Source organism: Artibeus jamaicensis, unplaced genomic scaffold, assembly GCF_021234435.1.
Source record: "Artibeus jamaicensis isolate MK-2021 breed Jamaican fruit bat unplaced genomic scaffold, CSHL_Jam_final contig_464, whole genome shotgun sequence".
Lineage (NCBI taxonomy): Eukaryota > Metazoa > Chordata > Mammalia > Chiroptera > Phyllostomidae > Artibeus > Artibeus jamaicensis.
In genome coordinates, this window is record NW_026521842.1 from 4,361,469 (window position 1) to 4,377,913 (window position 16,445).

Consider the following 16,445-nt stretch of genomic DNA (forward strand, 5'->3'; position numbering starts at 1 on the left):
GGCGGGGGCAGGGGGCGGGGCAGTGTGCTGGGGGACAGAGTGTATGAAACGCTGAGATGAAGGGGAAACCGAAGCAATGTTGTCCGACTGGCTAGGCGTGCCCCGCCCCCCGCCCAGGAGCCGGGAGCAGGGCAGTTCCCATCGCACGTGCTCTGTCTCCACACGCGACCGGGCTCCTGTGCAGATGGGCGGGAAGTCGCTGTGATTCATTGAGGACAAATCTGTTGGCTGAATCGTTTAAGAGAAGTAGGTGCAGCCTCTGATGAACACGGAGCTTTCCATGCTTAGAGACAAAAGTGCTCAACACTCCTTGAGCCCTGCACAGTCCAGTCTCATCCCCGCGCGTCTGGTGGCCTCGGCCTGCTGCTCCCTGCCCTCCCTTGCACACGCTCCCACTAACAACAGGCCCTTCTCAGCACAGCCTTTCCACCGCCCCCCCCATCCCCACTACCCCGTAGGTGCCTACCCTCACTCCTGGGCATGGGGCAGTCCCCTGCTGCCTTCTCTAGAGGCCTTACGTAGTTTCTTTTCTAGCGCCTTCCACACTGGACTCCTCCCAGCATCTGAATAGGTCTCTTTCCCCATAGAAAGAGGGCCACACCTGTTCACGCTCTGTTGCATCCACAGCTCCGAGCACCCTGCTTGGCACACAGCAGATGCTCAGTAAACACGTGCTCAGTGAATAAAGTGCCTGTCAGGCCTCTGCAGCATATTTTAACACTTAAAAGGGTCCCAAGATTCAAGAACATTGGAAATCACAGGTTTAAAAAATGCATAAAAGTATCAATAGAAAAAAGGGGGGTAGTAACAATTGGTGAGGGGGGCAGTAGCCAAGGGGTACGGGGCTTTGGGGGAAGGGAGTAATGAAAATGTCCTAAAATTCACTGTGATGATGGTTTCACAAGTCTGTGAATTGTACACGTTCAGTAAGTGACTTGTATGCCATGTGAATTATGTCTTAGTACAGCCATTACAAAGAAATAGATGAGTCTGCTCTTTGCACTGTGATAAATTTTCTGTATGCTTTAAACTACTTCCTAGTCAGTGTTTTAAGTGGGTGCATCAGCTCCCTCTGTCTCCAGTACACAGGACTTGGGGAGTCCCTCTTTCCCTCCCTCATTCATTCTGAGCCACGCTTGTCACTACGACAGCGCTTTACAAGCCTTAATTCGCTCAGCCCTAGCAGGCTGCCTGTGATGGAGGTCCACTTAATTCATTCATTGCAAAAATGAGAAAGCTGAGGCCCACTGAGGGGAGCGGCTTGCCGAGCTAACCAGCAGGTAAGGAGAGGAGGCAGGCTGCATCCGGGACAGCTGGCCGAAGGGTCCAGGCTCTTTGCTACTGCGCTGGCCAGACCCAAGCACCAGCTTCAGGCATAGATGTCGGTTATGGGGTGTGGGTCCCGAGACCAGCCCTGGTGTTTTTTTAAGGGGGTCTAATTCAGTCTCTCACACATGTCTTGCCCACAGCACCTGGGCTGCCTCCTGACTGGAGGGGCCGCAGAAACCTCAGCAGCCCGTGTTGCAAGAGTGTGGCCCTGCCACGCGGCAGCGCTGGCAGCTGCTCAGGAAGACGCAGGCGCTGGCTGCCCGACACAGGTGCCAGGGCAGGGCCAGGCCAGCCCAGCAGAGCGCAGTGCGGACTCCGGCCTTGGAGCCCAGGGTGGCAAGACGTCCCACGGCGGGAAGGTGGGGGTCCCCCTCCCCGCCACCGGCAGTGAGGTGAGATCCTGAAACCAGCCTCCCCCACCAGTTCCCCTTCCATCGCCAGCGAAACGTGGGACTTCCACTAACGATTCCTTTTTGGGAGTCGCCTGTTCCTTAGCGCAGGACGTGGAGCGCTGGATTCAGGAAGTCTTCAGTTCTCAACTTCGCCTTTTCGCTTTTCTTATCAGAAAGGTGTATGACTAATCTTGCAAGCTGGGCACCTTGTCACTGTGGAACTACCTTGATGTTCACGGTCCCCGAAACTCAGCCCATCTCTCGTGTGTGTGTCGAGGTGGGGGCCTGAGACAAAACGAAATTCAGAATGAGAAGAGCTGAAATAGAAAAGAGAAGAGTTGGGGACAGGAGCTCATCATGTGGCTCCAAAGTTAAGACTGTCCCCTCCCGGTGGGGTCTCCACACAAGAGGGAGAGGGGGACATTCTAGAAGCAGAACGTACCTCAGAGGACCCCCTGGGGAAAGGCACCATCCCAGGTATGTCCCAGCTTCTGAGCCACACAGACCTGTCTCCACCAGTGGACGGTTACCCAGCACAAAGCTGCTTCTCCTCCACAAGCCTCAGTTTCCCCACCTGTAAATTGGGGCAACAATACTGCCCCGCCCAAAAAATTATAAGGGATTGAGTCAGCATGCCCGCCCATAAATTGGTACTATTAATTCTAATAATAACTCTGATTTATCGAGCGCCTATTCTATCATTCCAACAATATGATCCAACAGTTAGGAATTCTACCCCTATCTTGCCCAGGGAATTTCCTTATGTGATCGTGATAGTGATCCATCCAGTGAGGGAGGACTTATTATTTCTACTTTAAAGATGAGAAAACTGAGATTATTAGGGCCAAGTGGCCAGCCCAGATTGGACCTGGGTTTGTAGCCTGCTGCTTAACAACTTTGGGTCCCTGTTTCAGATAGAGTGCAAAACTCTGCACCCAGCCCAGCAAGGAACCAGTGCAAGAAAGGAGCGCAGGAGCTTAAGCTTCCCGAGCCCTGCGAGGCCTCTGCTGCGGAGCCAGATCCCCCAACACCGGGCAATCCCAGCGCCCAGGCCTCGACCTCCTCCACATGCAGGGGAACTCCAACAGTGCCCAAAGCACCAAGTGCATCTTCCTGGGGCAGCCAGCAAATAAATATGTCATCCTGGGGTCTTGCAGGAGGAGTAAAGAGGGGCCAAGGATGGAGGAGAACAGACATGGAAGTATGGAGGTGCCAAGGGGCGATACAGGCAGGAGCATAGGGCTGAGAGAGAGGTACGGGGCAGGGAGTCAGGGAGAAGGAGTTCGGACGGTGGATGAGGGGCAGCCAGGAGTGTGCGCCATGCAGTGCGGCAGCCACTGATGGGCAAGCGGAGGGTAGGAGCTGGGCACTGGCCTCATAAGAGATGGATTCTAGAATTTTCTCTCTGACTCTTGTATGAATGATGGGAAAATGCAGGCAGCCTGGAGACTAGCTGGGAGGTTGTCATGACTCAGTTTTAATTAATTTAAATTTGATTAGCCATACGGGACTCTTGGTCTCTACATACAGGGGCCAGCAGAAGTAATGCCTGCTTGAGTGTGGTTGGTAGGGTAATAATATGGGTGTAATAATTTATACTTTTAATTTGAATATTTCACCTAAAATGTCACATGGTGTGCTTGAGTGTGACATTGTTCTGTTACAGAATTACATGCTTATGATTTTGTAATTTAAAAAAGGAGCATTATTTGCGCCGGATCCTGTATATGGACAGCACAGCACTAAATCATTACAGGCTTGGGGGGGTTGTAACATGATCAGGTTTGTGTGGCTAAGTGACGACTATCTGGAAGGGTGGCCAGAGGTTTGCAGGGAAAGTAGTGATCACACCAGGGCAGTAAGGCAGACAACAGATGACAGTGGCCTGGAGGGAGCAGGGGAGCAAAGGCGACACTCAGTTTTCTGGTTCCCACAGCTGTCCTTAACTGAGACACAGAGGTCGGGGGGTGGAGCCACCTCTGGGGGTGATGGAAGTGGCTGAAATAAGGAATCCGAGTTAAGGCAATTTGAGCGAGGGCCTGTGGGCCATCTTGGCCGAGAAGTCAAGGGCGTGTTCCATGGACACATCTGAAATCTATCATTTGGCGCTGAAGACAGTGACTCAGAGGTCATCAGCCAACAGAAGTGGCTCTGTCTTCGGAGTAAATGTGCTCCCGTGAGAAGAGCCTGAGAGACAGCAATTCCCACCTGACAATGCCATGAACCTGAGAGATGTCAAGCACCAAAAAGCAAGGAGGGGAGTTCCCCTTGTCCGTGGTGGTGCTTTCCCAGACACCCGTGTAGCGGCCACTGCGAACCCCTGTACTTCTCATCTCAGCCCCCCAGTGCCAGTGGGTGCCCAGCATTTCTACACCTGAGGACTTTCTTTGACAACCTGTGTCTGCTTTGCTGTCCAGACCAGAGATTCCAGGGAAACCACGGCCCCTGGGAACAGCGCCTGAACATGCATTCGTGCCTCCTACCCTCACAAGCACCCTTAGAAATGGGTGCTGTGTGTATCGCCCCTGGTTTACAGACAGGAGGCTGGAGCAGAGAGGGATGGAGCCCCTTGCCCAATGTCACACAGCTTGTAGGTGGCAGGGCCAGGATTCCAGCCAGGACCCTGTCCCTGGGCAGCTCTCATTGTCAGCATGCCCCTGCCTCCTGAGGGTTGCCCCTCAATCTTGACACCAGCAACGGGTCCATGTGATTCACCTGCTTTGACGTTTGGCTGTCAGAACAGCAACATCTGTGAGTTTCGAACTGTTGCTTCCAGACTTTGCCCCACGCTCTCTGCACGCTGCTCCGCCTCTGGAGGGTCCCCTCGTTTCCATCTCCCGTCTCAAGTCCAGGGCTGGGGTGGATGCTTCACTGGAGGAAGCTTCTATCTTCACACCCTAGAATCAGGGTTTAAAAATAAAGAAAAATAAATCTTGGTTCAAAATTAGTCTTGGTTCAAGACTCGCTACAAAGAGCACAAGACACAGCTTCCTGTGGGTTTTTTTTTCTTCAGTTTTTTTAAGACTTCCAGAAAATTTCCTCTGCAAAGCTGAGACCAAAAGGGTAAAAAATGTAAATGTGATGGTCCAACCTTGATCAATCACCTTCTGTACCCAGCCCAGGAAAGCCACAGACAGACCCAGGAGAGAGAGAGCCACAGAAGCTGCGAATGGGAGCTGCCTAGAATTTTGGGGGTCACCAAGCCTGTAGACTCCTTTGACCCTGTGTTCTGAGCTTGGTGTCATGCTTAGCTCAACAGATGGATGGGTGGGTGGATGGATAGAAGAATGATGGGTGGGTGCATGGACAAATAGGTGGTGGGTGGATTGATGGATGATGAATGAATGGATGGATTGATGCATAGTTGGTGGGTGGATGGATGATGGATGAATGGGTGAATGAATGTGTGAGTGAACAAATTACAGTCTGAAAACTCCATCACTTGACCTGAATGGAAATGCAGCCAAATGGTTATAATTTCAGATTTGGGACTTACGCGGACCCGGAGCCAGACATGGCCCCTCACTCTGGTCTCACTGGCAGGGTGACCTTAGGAAAGGGCTCAGTCTGCTGAATGGAATCGCTGACCCTGCTTGTTCCCACCCCATAAAACTGAGATAATGTGTGCAACCAGAGACCCTGTGTGCACATAAAGACTGTCATTAGCTGAAAAAGAATCATCAGGTAAGGCAGTATTCCACATACCTCTCCCAGGGAAGAGGAAGCAGCTTCTGTGGGATTTAGGAGGGAGGCCAAGACAAATCTATGGGACAGAGGGAAATAAGAATCTAGTCGATAGAAAAGACAAACTTTTCAACACCCAAGTCTCCCTACAGTGGAATAGGCACTGTATAAAATAGTAAGCTCCCCATCACTTCACATATTCAAGGCCGTGAATGGCCAACTGTGGTGGATTCAAGATAACCACAAATTCTCTGATACCCATCCAATTAAGTGTTGGGGTCCATGTCCTCTCCTTCAGTCTAGTGAGTACAGTGCCTTTTTGATCAGTAGAACAGAAAGAGATGACAGTCTGTCCACTTCCAGAACCTCAGTTCTGGCAGCTTCCACTTCCTGTCTCTCAGAACACTGGCTCTTAGTGTTCTAGAGACACCATTCAAAAGGCCATCTACCCTCCTGAAGAGGCCCTGAGGCTACAAGGAGACTTGAGCCAGCTTTCCTATATCAGTAAGATAAGCAAGTGAATGAAGCCACCTTGGGCCCTCCACAGCAGCCCAACAGCCAGCTGAGTCCCACTGAGGGATCCCAGTCAAAGCCATGTGAAGCAGAAGAACCAGCCTGCTGAGCCCTGCCTGAGCTCCTGACCCACAGTTATAAGTCAGAATTAAAGGGGTTGTTGTTTTATACCACTGAGCCCAGAGCAGGGTATTTTGCAGCCATGGAAAACTGGTACACCAGTTGTTGTCGGAAATGCCACAGAGGGGAGGTCTGGCAAAGAGGAGGCGGTCTGTGTGGTCCATGAGACACTGCGAACCTTGAGCCTCGCAGTCATTGGCAAACAGAGTGAGCCAAGGTCGTGCCGTCTGTTCCCTCTGGACTCAGGAAAGTCACTCGTGCTGCGAACTTGCTCCAGCCGGGCCTCCAGCTCAGCTTCCGACCCAGAGAAATGCTTGTCATTTACCAAATGTTATGGCCATCGCGACACCTGAGGGAATTAGATCTCACCTGATAAACGGTTCAGAGTAAGAACACAGAATCTAGACTAGAGGAAAAGCACAAGGGCCAGTTCCGGAATGTTCCAGCTGCTTCAGAATTTGTAGCTTGCCCGCTCACCTGTTTATTCCTCTGGCTGTTCACCCAACCAAAATGAACAAATGTGCCAAGCTACTGAACACCTTGTCAGCAACTGTTAGCTTGAGTTTCTACAGTAAGCACAGGCATTTTAAAAATATCTTTGGCATTTTGAAGCACTCATATCTAAAATGAAACAGAAATTGGAAGCCTCATTGAGAAAATAATTCCTTTCCTCCCACACAAATTAACACAATGAGTCTGATAACGTTGTTCAGATTTTCCAGCTACAAATCGCCTTTAGGTCAAAGCCAGGAACTCAGTGTAAGCCAAGGAAAATTTCTTACTTCACTACACTAACGGCGGTTTCGAGTGGAACTATCTTCCTGATGGTGACAGCATCGTGGTTGGATTTTCACACCAGAGAAAGGAAGCACTGACTTTAACCTCAAAACGAGGAAGACCATAATAGTTGCAAAAAAAAATAAAAAAGCAATCTTGTAAACCATAAACCCCTAGCTGCTCTTCACTGTCTGGCCTGGGAACATGTCAGAGATTTTCTCCAAGGAGACAGACAACTCGGGGATGGCAGGGACGGCCGAGAGTTTGGCTCACAGGGACCCAAGACGGGAGGGGAAGGAGAGGAGGAAAGTGCCAGTGAAGGCGTGGCTGGCAGAAGCGAGGCTGGAGGAAGTGGCTTTGTGAGTCGTCGACCTCACAGCAGGCTGAGAAGCAGAAACTCAACTACACAGGGCACAGAGCTATTTTCATCCTTGGGGTTTTTACCCCATCTGGGCAGCACGGCTCCTGCATGACACTGTCGCGGCCCTGGCCTCACCATGATTTTGGGGCCAAGGAGAAGGCAGATCTGAGAAAGACAGAGAAGGGTGCATGTGCTGGCACCCCCCCCCCCTCCGTGGAACCTTGGCCACGTGAGGCCCAATGAGCCTCGATTTCTCCATTGGCTCATTAAGGTTCTGTATAGGTTTCCTCTTGCTGCTGCAACACATGACTGCAAGCTTGAGGCCTTAAAACAACACACATTTATTCTCAGTCGGAAGCCTGACGCAGCCTCACTGTGTCAACGAGGCTGGTTTCCTCTGGGGGCTCCAAGGGAGATTTTCTTCCTTCCTTCCTTCCTTCCTTCCTTCCTTCCTTCCTTCCTTCCTTCCTTCCTTCCTTCCTTCCTTTCTTTTTCTTTCTTTCTTTTTAAGATTTTATGTGCATTTATTTTTAGAGAGAGGGAAAGGGAGGGAGAAAAAGAGGGAGAAAAACATCAATGTGGGAGACAAACATCAATCAGTTGCCTCTCACACATCCCCAGCTGGGGACCTGGCTGCATGCCATGTGCCTGGACTGGGAATCAAACTGGTGACTTTTCAGTTCACAGGCCGGAGCTCAGTCCACTGAGCCACACCAGCCAAGGCATCTGTTTCCGTATCTTCCCCAGTTTCAGAGACGCCGCATTCCTGAGTCCATGGCCCCTTCCTCCATCTTCACAGCCATCAAGGTAGCATCTTCTAGTCTCTCTCTGCCCCTCCTGTCCCGTCCTTATTGGGATCCTTGCGAGGTCACAGGGGGCCGCAGGTACTCAAGGAGCGTTCCCCATCTCAAGGTCTTTAACTTATTCACATCTGCAAAGTCCCTTTTGCCATGAAGTTCACTCACTCCCAGGTTCTTTCTGGGCACTAGGTTACGGACATCTTGGGGGCCATTGTCCTGTCTACCACAAGTGCCTTCCCTCCGGGACAATCTCAGAGTCTGGGTAAGAGAGCTGGGTCTCCTACAAAACTTGCTTAGAGTTACGACAGTGGCTAACATTCATTGAGGCTGTCCCTTCCTCCCCATTGCACGGTGTCCAATCTCATCTACCTGCACCCCCACAACTTAGGTCCCATCCTTCTCTCTCGTCCACAGAGGAGGAGAGTGAGGCTTGGCAGTAGTGGTGGTAATTGACCTGTCCACGTTCACAGTGAAATGAATCAGCAAATTTGGAAAATTGAATCCACAGCTTGCCAGAACCTGAGCCCTTGACCATGTGGACACACGGCCACTCTGGTGTCAGCAGCAGGAATCACACTTAGCTAGTCGAATCACGATGAGTCAAAGACAGAAACCATGAGAACACCTACCAGTCCTAAGGAAAGGAAGAGTGGGCACAGCTGAAATTCACAGCACTTCACCGAGGAGCTTGTCTGACAAATAGACAAGGAGCCCAGACCCCTTAGCCATCAGAGAGATGCCAAGTAAGACCAGAACGAGGCATCACAACACCCACGGCACGGCTACCACACGAACGGCTGAAAGGAAAGCACCGAACGCTGGTGAGGAAGTGAAGCACCAGGAATGCCCAGGCTCCTGGGGGGGGGGGGGGGGGGAGACAGGAGACTACAGGCAGCCAGGCCGCACGAAAGCACACCTGCGGCTCGGAGACCTGTTTCTAGGAAGGATGCACACGGACTAGAACTTTGACATGGGACCATCAGTGGCAGCCAAAAACTGGAGACAAACCAAGCACCCGTGCATGGAAGATGGGAACAATCATGATGTAGTCACACCGTGGAACTCAATGCAGCCACAGAAATGAGTGCACGTCCCCGCAGCACACAACAGCCAGGGCGACACCCCGTACATGGGGAGCAAGGGAAGTCACACACAAAGGAACACGTGCGTGTCACCATGTATGTGTGACTTCCCCAGAGCAGGTGTGCGTTAAGGGGCTGCTACCGGGCAGGGAAAGCATAAGGAAAAGCAGGGAGGTGGTCACCCTAAAAGTCACGAGAGTGCTGTCCTGCCGACCGACGCCTTCCCCCTGGGCACAGACACATGAGGTCAGGAGCCAGTGAGCACCAGGAGTGGAGTGGGAATGGACCCTGGGCCTCCTTTGCAGCCCCCAAGGTCCTTCCACAAAACATAATGCCAGAGGGGAGGAGGGCTGGGGTGGGGGCAGGGTCTGAAGGGGTGGCTGCTGCTGAGGCCTGGCGGGAGGGAAGTGCTCTCCGCCAGTGTCACACTCAGGAAATGAAAGGCACACTTGAAGGAATTACCTTGAGTTTCAGAACCACCAGCGCCCCACACCTTCGCCAAGACTTCCGAAAAACCAGGCTCGTCTTGAGTACAACTCTGCTGTGACTGGAAGTCCTGCAGCTCTAACTGGGCCAGGCAGGTGCAGCTGCCGGGAATCTGTTGTTTTCCAAGAGCAGCCCATGTATGAAGGCCCTGGTTGCTGGTGGAGACCTGCAGACTGGCCCTCATCTGCAGCCTCAGGGGCATTTCACCCCCACCTCCCACCCACACCGAGCCCAGTCTGCAGTCCCCAGACTCAGAACCCCACCACTGGCACCCCCTTCAACCTCCTTCCCCTTCAGGGTCCCATCGACACCCCCTACACACACACACTTGGTGCCCACAGTCTCCATCCCCTCGGCCATGTCCTCATCACACCCTGCCACGTAGCTCATACAGTGCCTTAGGAAGCACAGTTTCTATGGGCAGTACGCATCTGCTCATTCATCAGAAACTGTCTTCTGGTGCATGCTCACTGTGAAACTTAAGAGCAAGACAGACCCTCTCCCTCTATGAAGATGAACGAAAAGTTGTCAAGGACAAGATAGCAAATACTCTAGGCTCCAGAGGTCAGGTGATCTCTTCCCATCTACTCAGCTCTGTCACTATAGCACAAAAGCAGCCACGGACAATATGTAAATGGATGAGCATGGCTGCATTTCAATAAAACTTTCTGATAATAATAGGGGGTGGGCCAGATTGGCCAGATTTGCAGACACCTGGTCTAAGGGAACCAGAAGAGACAGCACAGGAACCAGGACTATCACCGGCCAAAACTGGTGGTGCCCAAGGACTTCCACCAAGATGGAGGTGTAGGCACCTTCTCACACAACCAAGTTTAAAAACAACAAAGTTTTAGCAACAAAAACGCAGCCAAACCACAGAAAATTTAACTACATGGAAGTCTGACAACAACGAACCCTTTAGCCAAACCGGTAAGAGGGGCAGAGCCAGCAGCAGAGCAGGGTCGGGCAGGAAAGATCCACCAGACCGACCAGGGCGCACAACCCAGGTGAGCCAGCAGCTTTGGGAGGATCCCAGGTGTGGAGAAGCAGGCAGACCCACTGAGGGCGCAAGGCATTGGACCCACTGAGGGCGGACTACGGTCACACATTTGCGCGCAGATAAACTGGTGAAGGAGCTAGCAGTGGTGAGATGGACCACGCACACCCCAGTGGCGGGAAGCAGCAGAGGGAACTGCCATTGTCCCTCTCTGACCCCGCCCCCACATACAGCATCACAAACCAGCGACCTGGGTAGGCCCACCCTGGTGAACAACTAAGGCTCCCCTCCTCATATGTAACAGGCATAAACAGATCAAAACATGGCTCAAGAACAACTCAGAGCCCCAGAGCCAATAAATCCAAGTGCTGAAGAAATAGCCAAACTTTCAGATGCACAGTTCAAAACACTGGTCATCAGGATGCTCACAGAACTGGTTGATTATAGTCACAAATTAGAGGAACATATGGAAACTAAACTAATTGAAATGAATGGAAATACACAGGAAACCAATAGTAATGGAAAGGAAACTGGGACTCAAATCAAAGGAGTGGACCATAAGGAGGAAAAAAATGACCAAACAGAAAAGGATGAAGAAACAAGAATTCAAAAAAATGAGGAAAGGCTTAGGAACCTTCAAGACATCTTTAAACATTCCAACATTCGAATTATAGGGGTACCAGAAGGGGAAGAGGAACAGCCACCAGTGGAAAACTTATTTGAACAAATAATAAAGGAGAACTTCCCCATTCTGGCAAAGGCAATAGACTTCCAGGAAATCAAGGAAGCTCAGAGAGTCCCAAAGAAGTTGGACCCAAGAAGGAACACACCAAGGCACATCATCATTACATTAGCCAAGATTAAAATGAAGGAGAGAATCCTTGAAGCAGCAAGAGATAAGGGGACAGTCACCTACAAAGGAGTTCCCATCAGACTGTCAGTGGATTTCTCAAAAGAGACCTTACAGGCAAGAAGAGGCTGGAAAGAGGTATTTCAAGTCATGAAATCCAAAGACCTACATCCAAGATTGATCTATCCAGCAAAGCTTTCATTTAGAATGGAAGGGCAGATAAAGTGCTTCTCAGATAAGGTCAAATTCAAGGAGTTCACCATCACTAAGCCCTTATTATATGAAATGTTAAAAGGACTTATCTAAGAAAAAGGAGATAAAAAAGATGAACAGTGAAAGGACAGCAAACTCACAGTTATTAACAACCACACCTAAAACAAAAGCAAACTAAAAGGACAGCTAGATCAGGAGTGAACCACAGAAATGAAGATCACATGGAGGGTTAGCAACAGGGGAGTGGGAGAAGAAGAAGGAGAAGGGGGGAGAAGGTACACAAAATAAGTAGCATAGATGGTAGGTAGAAAATAGATAGAGGGGAAGGGAAGAATAGTATGGGAAATACAGAATCTAAAGAACTTGAGACATGTGGTCATAAACTAAAGGGGGGGAATGGTGGAGGAGGGGGTGTGCAGGGTGGAAGGGAATGAAGGGGGGAATAGAACAACTGTAATGGCATAATCAATAAAATATATTTTAAAAAATTTTAAAAAATACTTATCTAACAGAAAAAAAACTGGTGGTGCCCAGAAGGACAAGGGGAGGGAGCGGTTACTGGAGCCCAGGTAGAGCCCACAGCCTTGAGAAGAATACAGGCAACTCAGGGAGACTGTGGAAGGAAACTGGGGCGTGAGCAACACTGACCTCTCTCTCTTCCTTCCCTCTGATTTCCTGTAGGGACTCTGCTGCCAGAGCTCTGCCGGAAGCCCCAGAGGGCAGGGGAGCCTGTTAGTGGTCCATGGGTCAGTCTCCCAGGGAACTAGCAGGGTGGTTATTGAGGACACTGAAGACATCAGCGTGACAAGCTCGGAAAAATCTCTGCTCAAGTATAACAGATGCCCAAGCGCACTAAACTCCCTCCATGGACAGGCTCTCTGCAAATCTCTTAGCACCTCCTTTTCAGTTCCTTGCCCACCGAGCAGTCTCCCAAATATCTGCCCAGGTCGCCTGCCTGCCGGAGAGGCTGACCCAAACACTCCGCCTCAGGAGCTAGGCTGCGTTCCCCCATCACCGAGTCGCTAGAATGTCGCCACGAGGAGCATGCTGACAGCTGACACTTCTCCAGCATTTACTGTGTGCCTGGGCTCCTGTGGTGTCCAACCCGCAGCCCAACACAAAATTGTAAATTTCCCCAAAACCTTTTTTTGCTCATCAGTTTTCATTAGTGTTTGTGTGTTTAATGTGTGGCCCAAGACAACTCCTTCCAGTGTGGCCCAGAGATGCCAAAGGGTTGGACATCACTGGAAGCACTTGGCATAGATGAGCTCGTTTAATCCTCTTAACAGCCTCAGGAGGTCAGGGCAACCAACCCTCAGGCATCCATGTGAAAGAGGAATAATGGATAATTTATAGCCAAGGATACTGAGATTCAGAGAAGGGAAGCCATTTCCCCAGTGTCCCACAGCTGACCAATCAGCAGCTGGGTCAAGACCGGGTCCCTGGTCTCGCTGACCTCAGCCCACACATAGGCCCTTTGCTTCGGCCCATACCGGAGCTGGGTAAGAATTCATGTGCTTTTCCCAACGAGTTCCCCTTTCTCCTTCTCCTCTCCAAACAAGATCCTCCCCGCTCCCCTAGGACTGCCTCTGGACCACCGAGCCTGCCGCCCAGAGCCCCCAGGGGTCCTGGCCTGTCCTGTGGGGCCCAGTGATGCAATAGTTCCAGCCAGCCTTGCAGTTGAAATACTCCGAAATGTACAGTAGACCCGGCCATCTGCTTCCTCCAGACACTGCCTTCGGCCTCTGCTGGGACCCGGAGCAAACCTGCATGAGCAGCAAAGCAACAGTCACTTTATTTCTGGGCTCAGGGTTTCTAACTGGCTGGATTGCTCAATGCCTCATTTCAGACGGAGGCAGCAGGGAGGAGGGCAGAAGAAGGGCCTCTGAGGATGCTGCAGGAAGGGAAAGACCAAGTGGAGGGAGCACGTCCGAGTCTGCTAAAGGCTCTGTGATTTCTCCCCCCAAAGCTCACGAAAACAGCCAGGATCCCGCCCTCTTAGGTTTCTCTGAGAGATTTTTAATTTCAAGATTCTTTATTCTTTCTATCTCCCTGTGGTCCTTACGGTTTATTAGAAGGTGGAGGGGATGACTACTTGGTACCAGACACTCGATGTATATGTATTACCCTTATAAAGCCAGGAACCATAGGGCTCAGTCTTAGAAACATCCCTCTTGATAAAATACAGTTCACAGCCAGGTGTACTCTCAGATTCGCTCAAACGCCTATTTTCATGTCTTAAGGACCAGCAGGTGGATCACACAGCTAACCTGTTACAGAACCTGTGAAAAGCCTTTTCCTCTCCTATACAGCATCATGCATACCCTAACTTTCTTTATCCTAGATATTAACTTACTCTTTCCAGCAAAAAAAAAAAAAGCAATTTGTCCAGGAAGGCAGAGCATATGATTGGAGTTTTCTCTTTGGGAAACTGGAAGGAAGGCAGAGACCCGTGAGCAGGCCCACAGTAATTTGTGCTGTGAGTTCATCTAACCCCCCAGGCACCCCATGAAATCACTCTCATCTTTTCACTCTTCACAGGGAGAAGAAGGGGAAGGGTTCTAACATGCCTTGAGCACCTGCTCTGTGCCAGGCTGCTTTGAGTAGGCTGTTTCCTGGAGCCCTTTATTCCTCTGTGTCCTGGGGTGACCTCTCCCACCTAGCGCCCCTTCCACCCCCAGACACTTGCCCACCGCTCACGCAGCAGCGAGTGGTGGGCAAGCACCACTGCTCGCCAGGCGCTCGACCAAGGGCCGGCCGAGGTCAGAGTGGCAACAGGGCAGACCGCCCTTACCCCACAGCAGAGCAGACAATAAATAAGAAAGGACATTGTAATGATTTCACAATTACATTATAATTACAGTAGTCCCCCCACCCCCGTTCCCACAGCTTCCCTTTTCGTGGTTTCAGTTACCTGCAGTCTACCATGGTCCGAAAATATTAAATGGAAAATTCCAGAAATAAACAATTCGGAAGTTTTAAATCGTGCGCTGACCTGAGTGGAGTGGTGAAACCTCTCTCTGTCCCACTGCATCCTGCCCAGGACGTGAGTCACCCCCCTCCAGCATGCCCGCACCCAGTGCGCCCCCCGCCCACAGCCCCTGCGCGGCCATCCCAGCTATCAGAGAGGCCAGGGCGCAGAACTGCTGCTGCAGCAGGCGCTGCAGTTCATCGGCTGTGCCAGTGCTGTGATCTCTCACCGCGCCTGGTGTGTGCACCACACTCTTCGTAATATGCACGTCCAGGAAAACACAGGCACGTGTAGGATTCGGCACAGTCCACGGGTCCACACGTCCACTGGGGGTCTTGGAACTCACCATGAGGGTGATTGGGGGCTACAGTATTTAATGATTTAGATCATTAAAATTTAGATAATTACACTATAAGTCATTTAATAACTATACAATTGATTGAATTATTGATATAATTATACTGGAAGATAGCCAAATAATTATATAAGTATATAATGCATCATATTATTAAATATTTAATAACTATAAGTTATTAAATAATTATATAATTGTATACCATTATAAATAACTATAAAGATTTAATTATTCATAGGACATCGATATTTTATAATAAAACAATTTAATAACATAAACAATAAATATAAATACTGTAGACTTTTTTAAATACTCTATGCCAGGTACTGTTTTAAGCTCTTTATACTTATTTAGTCATTTAATTCCCACAACAGTAATACTATCGCCTTCATGTTACAGACAAGGAAAGTGAGGAACAGGAAGTTTAAGCGATGTTTTCAAGGACACTCGGCAAATAAACACTGAGCTGGAACTGAGGGCTGTTGGGGTCTGGAGGCTGCTCTCTGGTGCTACACGACCTCCCTCTCTATAGTGGAGACAACACTTGATGGAGCCGATGACTCCAGCTGCAGCTGAGGCTTTTCCGGCCGCCAGAGCCCACTGCTCCTGCCAGCAAGGCAAGCCGAAAGCACCAAGTAATGAATGCCCTCTAGGAGGCTTTTTAAAAGCCCTCGCCCCACATCTGATGGAGATAACAGTATGAACATCCTGCCCCCTCATCCCTGGGGGCCGGCCGTGCAGGCTGTGACTCATCATTTTCCAGAGTCCAGCAGGGTCCCGCTCTAGCAGCCACAGCATCACCAGCTGGATGATGCACCTGCATCAGCTCATCCGCTTCCCCTGCCAGCCTCTCTTCACTGCCTCATAGGCTGCACCGGAATCCTTGCTCTGGCAATGCCTCTGGGGGAATCCAAACCAGGACCGTGCACAGCTCCTCAATAACGACAGCTCCTGTGAATGAGTTGCTGATTCTTTACCAAGCACTGTTCTAAGTTGTTTTAACATTCTAGTTCACTTAATCCTCACAATAAGCCTGCAGGTAGGGTAACTGAGACATGGAGGGTTTTATTACCAGCTTGCTCTCTTTCACTCAGCTACAGGTGAGTTCAACCTGGGCCCCACAATAACCATCACCAATGGCATGATCTTTCAAAATTTTGATAGAGCCCTGGCCGGGTGGCTCAGTTAGTTAGAGCATTGTCCCATATACCAAAAGTTTGCACGTTCAATCCCCAGTCAGGGCGCATAACTAGGTTGCAGGTTCAGTTCCCAGTCAGGAAACATATAAGAGGCAACCAATCTCTTCCTTTCTCTCTCTCCTCTCTCTCTCTCTCTCTCTGAAATTAGTGAATGTATCCTTGGGTGATTATTTTTAAAAATTACCTTTGGAAGAGCCATAGATTTAGGGATGAGGGGAGGGAGGAAAGGCAGCCCTGTCTCACCCTGAGGAGTAATGAACAGAAGGATGGAAAGAAATGGGGAAGCTCCCGTGGGGGCTCTCTCGGTAGCAACTAA

General features: G+C 50.4%; 1 long non-coding RNA gene across 2 annotated transcripts; it reads right to left on the reverse strand.

Moving 5' to 3' along the window:
* Positions 1 to 467: 467 nt before the first annotated feature.
* LOC119047062 (uncharacterized) lies at positions 468 to 5,537 on the reverse strand. 2 transcript variants are annotated; one of them, XR_005082067.2, is made up of 4 exons: positions 5,427 to 5,537; positions 4,437 to 4,618; positions 2,164 to 2,316; positions 468 to 2,006 (listed from the first exon to the last, which is right to left on the reverse strand). It is a non-coding gene; the product is annotated as an uncharacterized LOC119047062 (long non-coding RNA). The 2 variants fall into 2 exon arrangements; XR_005082068.2 differs by lacking the exon at positions 2,164 to 2,316.
* Between the last annotated feature and the right edge of the window lie 10,908 nt (positions 5,538 to 16,445).